The sequence below is a fragment of the Fukomys damarensis genome, unplaced genomic scaffold (assembly GCF_012274545.1).
Source record: "Fukomys damarensis isolate Sample0158 unplaced genomic scaffold, DMR_v1.0_HiC HiC_scaffold_16, whole genome shotgun sequence".
Classification (NCBI taxonomy): domain Eukaryota; kingdom Metazoa; phylum Chordata; class Mammalia; order Rodentia; family Bathyergidae; genus Fukomys; species Fukomys damarensis.
Genome location: NW_022900928.1, coordinates 85,023,634 through 85,028,660, shown reverse-complemented (window position 1 = coordinate 85,028,660; position 5,027 = coordinate 85,023,634). Strand labels below are relative to the sequence as shown.

Below are 5,027 nucleotides of genomic sequence, written 5' to 3'. Positions count from 1 at the left end.
ATCCTTCTACCTCAGCCTCTTTTCTGTACAGCTTTCATTCATTGAGATCTGTTGAAATGTGCTAGCTTTCTGGCCAGAATATGGGCAACTTTTACCAGTGGTTTGCATGTGCTTAGAAACTGCTGTGTAGTTATTGCATGTATACAGTATCTGTGTTGCATGTATTATTGAAATGTTTAAAGCCTTTCTGATTATCTTGGCCTAGTTATTCTGTTGTGACAAAATACCTGAGACTAAGTAATTTCTAAAGAGCAGAAATGTATTTTCCACAGTTCTGGGGACTAGAAGTCCAAGATATAGGCACCAGTGGGTTCTGGGTTCTGTGTCGGGTGACAGGTCTTTGCTTCCAAGATGGCACCCAGGTGGTACATCTTTGGGAGGGGGGAACAATATGAACAGAAAAACTCAAACTCCCTTCACAAGCCCTTAATGCTCCTGTATGAGGGCAGAGACTCAACAGTTACCCCCCAAAGGCCACACCTCCCAATATGCTGCATGGAGATTAAGTCTCAGCATGAATTCTGCAGGGGTCACAAACATTCAGACTATAGCACTGATCTTCCTACTCAAGTATTTGAACAACTCAGTGAGCCATTTCTTCAGATGAGAGAGATGTTTCTGACATTTCCCAGCATGTTTGAGATTTTTGACTTGAACTCCCTATAATTGTCCTGTCAGGAGGTACTCACCACAATTCGAGGCTATGTTAGAATTGTCACATCTTCCGGGTGCATTCAACACTTTGTTACTATGCAACATCCATGAAAGAAAAAATTAAACCCAACAGTTCCATTTATTAAACAGAAGCTATGGCATCTGTTGGTCACAGCAAAACATTTCAGAATTTGAAATCAGATCAGAGACCAATCCCCTCACTTCTGATTTAAAAGGATTTTGCACAATATTTGCTTTATTATCACAAGAACTGCTGAAAGATCAACTTCACAGAGATACAATATCACCAAAGTAAAATAAGAGATCTCACATGGAAACTACCTGGAGTTGAGAGACTTGCAGTGGGCACAGATGTCTGTGCGCACCCTCCCATCGTGGGACACATCGGTGAACAGGCTGGGAACTGTGGGATTTTTGCAAAATACAGCTCTTTCATCTGTTTATGTTCAACCTTTCTTCCTCCGTTATTTGTAAATGTGTCACTTCTAAACAGCATAGAGTTGACTATTTTATTTTTTTAATTGCCCAGATATGTTTTGCCTTTTATTTGATGCATTAAGCCCATCAATCTTTAACACAATGAGTGGTATGTTATGATAAATGTACCATCTTCAGGGCTTTATATTTGGATTATCTGTTTTATGTTACTTTTTCTTTCCATGCTTTGCTTTCTTTTGGATGGAACTTTAAAATTAAAATTAATTATTTCCACTTTTTCTCTTTTTTTTTTCCACAAAGTAGTTGTTAATGAAGAAGCACGTGGGCAGATTTACAATGTGCCGTGGGTGGCTGTGCCTCTCTGCACAGCTCAAATTGTGGAGAATGATGCTCTTTTCACAGCATGCTCTTGTCGGGTTCTCTCCCTTCTCCTGTGCTTTCTGAGACCTTCCTAAAAGTGAGCACACAGCCCAGAAGGCAAGGTGCAGGTGGGAAGAAGAGATAGGGAAAGCGACATCTAACAACACCATGGATTATATTTCTAAAAGCAAAAAACTTACTCAGATTTTCTTGCTTTAATTCTTCTTTACAGTAAAACATGCAGCAAAGTTCAAGCTTCACATCAAATGGGTATCTATAATAAATGAATCAGAGAAGTAATTGGAACAAAGTTAAAATATGAAAAGTGATTCACCATTCTATTTCTACAGGGTTGAAACCACCATAACATGCAAACACCTAGGAAGTCTAGAGCAACACTAAATAATAACTGATAAACTCTGAAATGTTGCAAAGTCTTGAAGTATCTTCTGAATGACCAATGATTTTGTTCAGTATAATTTCAGTGAAGCTTTACACACATGCATTTAAATTGGTAACCCATGGAAGATACACACTAAACCTTTAAACAAGTACACATTTCAATAAACAGAATTGTCTCCACATCACATCATTATTGTGGAATAATAAAGCTTACAATCTAGGGAAACATTTAAGAAATTCTAGTCTATAGAATTATGTGCCCATATTTCTGGTTCTAATTGTATTAGCAAAAACTTCTGATTCCTTTAAGTTTAATTCCTCTATCATCCTTAAAGGACCACTACTGAATTTTGTTAAAATAAAGTGTAGCTCTCCCATCTCCAGTCCGAGAGTTCTGTGTGTTCCAGCCGTGTGAGCCAGCACTGACTTGCAGCTCCCTGAGAATGCTCCCCAGCAGCAACGTTAACAGTGTCCACCACGTACCCAGTCCTGCCCTGGGCTTCAGCAGAGTGTGAGGTTGGTGATGACACATGGTGTTCCTTACCATAACCAGATAATCGAGGATGGTTTCCCCACAGGAAAAGTCATGGGCTGTAATCACATGTCCCAGTTGACATTTTCAAATGTATTCTATATGAAAATAAAAGGTGTGTGTCTTCTGAAATATAAATGACCACATCTAAGAAATCCCAACAGATCCCGACATAAACATCTTCGATAAGATGGCTTGACATGGCCCAGCATTTCACAGATCCTCAGCACCAAATCTCTAAGCATTTTACTACCCGCCCCATTACAGCATGCAACACCTTGAAAGAATAATCCTGGCATGAAAAGCAGGTTTCTTGGTAAAAGCCTCTATATGAACACTTAGCAACTGGAGGATAATCCATGAAAGTGCCTGTGGGTGGTTTAGGTTTAAAAGGAATGTCACCAAATTCCAAGTATCAATGAAAACATCGATGTCTGTCTTCATGGTGTGCTTGGCATTGGGACAAAACTCAGTTGCCCACCTGGATGACATAATGGTCTTTGCTGTCAGCTATCACATGTCCATAAATCCTGCCTTATCGTCACCATAAAGAATATGCTCACTCTCAAGGGACAAGGCTCACATTTTGTCTTTTTTCACCCTGTTGGCCTAATAAGAGAAATATTAGAAACCCCAATCCCACCAACACATCTTTGCTCCAATGTCAGCTTGTCTGGCTTTCATATCCAAGAGGTATGAGGTCACTGTGGGGAGCAGAAGCAGGTTTTGCTGAGAGCAATGTGAATGCTCCTGAAGTGTGAGGTGAAAGTCTTGTTTGTAAAGTACCTCATACTCATAGAGGTCCATCCAGTTCACAGGCTCCATCACACTGCCATAGTAGGGAGGCTGAGATGCTACAGCACCAGGAAAGTCAGGAGCAACAGCTGGCAGCTCCACTGAGGTGGGACCTCAAGGACATATGGCCAGGAGGGGAGATCCAGGGCCAGCCAGGGCAGCTGGAACCACGTAAGGCAAGTCTCTTCCTGATTTAGCTCTTCTGAGTGAAAGACCTTTGGTTTTTATCAAGTGAACACGTAGGTATGTAGTTGTTAAAAATGAGGCTTGAATTTCTACTTAAATTCAGAGGCTCTTGTAGGTTGGCTGTCATATGCTGCTTATAAGTTGAACATCTATAGAATTTCAAAGGGGATTAAATCACCAACTGAGGTTTTGAAGGTTTCTATAGTCTGTGCTTTAATTAAAACCCTCAGATTTTCTTTGAACCCCTACATGCACACATATTAATCATTTATATTTTTTTTTCTTGGTTTCTTAGTTTCTATCTTGGGGCAGAGAGTTTGGGTGGCTTTAGGGACATCTTTAATTTGCCATAGTCTGCTTCAGGTGACACACACCATGTCACCTACAAAATGAGAAGCTTACACAGCAATCTCCGTACTTCTCTCCATCCTCCTGCTGTCCTCCTTCTGTGCCTTTCTTTTATGTTGTCAGACTCACCTTATATTATTATTTTGTGTGTACATAATAGTTTTAATTCATCATTGTTCTTTAAGGATATTTTCACAAGATACAGACTCAGTTAACAGAGTTGTGTTTTTTTACAGTATTTTAAAGATGAGATTCTACTGTTTTTCCATGGCATGGTTCCCTGAAAGAAATCTGCTGACATTCCTACATTTTTCTATTCAGTCTATAACCTAGTTATTTCCCACTATCTTTTTTAATATTGTGCAATTTTCTGGGGAAATTTATGACTGCTCTTTACATTTGAGTAGTTGGAATATGGTGTGACTCTGCTATTTTCTTCACATTTCTTGTGTTTGGAATTTACTTCTTGGGTGTGCAGGCTTCTAATTTTAATCAAATTTGGAAATTTTTTGCCATCTTTTAAAAAAACATTTTCTTTTCCATTCCTCTTCTCCACTGGTGTGTGTGTGTGTGTGTGTGTGTGTGTGTGTGTTTAAAGTTGTCAAAAAAATAAAAATTAAAAAAATAAAGTTGTGCGTCAGTTCACAGACTTAAAGGGTCCTTTGTCCTCTGTATTTCATTTCCTCGTCACATCTTCAAGTTCCCTAATCTTTCCTCTGACAATTTTTAATCCGCTAAGATCCTTTCCAGAGCAATTTTCATCTCAAATGCTACATGTTTTTTCATTCTATATATCTAATTTGGATCTTCTTTCATATCTTCTCCTTAACTTTCTAAGCATGTGGGATACAACTGTAATAACTATTTTAATTTTTTTGTGTTGCTTCTAATATTTGTGTCAGTGATTGGTCAATTCCAACTAACTGGTTTTTCTTTTCATTGTATTTTCTTGGTTCTTTATACATGATTGGTAACCTTTTTGGGGGCGTCAGATTATGGAGTTGCTTTGTTTGGCTGTTGATATGTTTGTTTTGCTATGTAGATTCTTTATTTAAAAATTTTATTTTTACTGAATAGTTTCTGTGGTGTGAAAAACTGAAAGTGTAAATAAGGATCAAAATGTATAATAAATAATATGTAATAAGAAGAAAAGGTACAAAGGGGAAGGGGAAGTGAGAGGGGTAAGGGAAAGGAAAGAAGGGAATGGAATTAGCATGAGAAAATGAAAAACTGGAAACAAAGTCTTTGTAAATAGAGAGGGGAGGAGGGGTTGAAAGGAGGGCAAGGGAAT

The 5,027-nt window shown here is 38.6% G+C and overlaps 1 pseudogene; it reads right to left on the bottom strand.

Moving 5' to 3' along the window:
• Window positions 1-281: 281 nt before the first annotated feature.
• LOC104874960 lies at window positions 282-3,326 on the bottom strand (annotated as a pseudogene).
• Window positions 3,327-5,027: the final 1,701 nt, after the last annotated feature.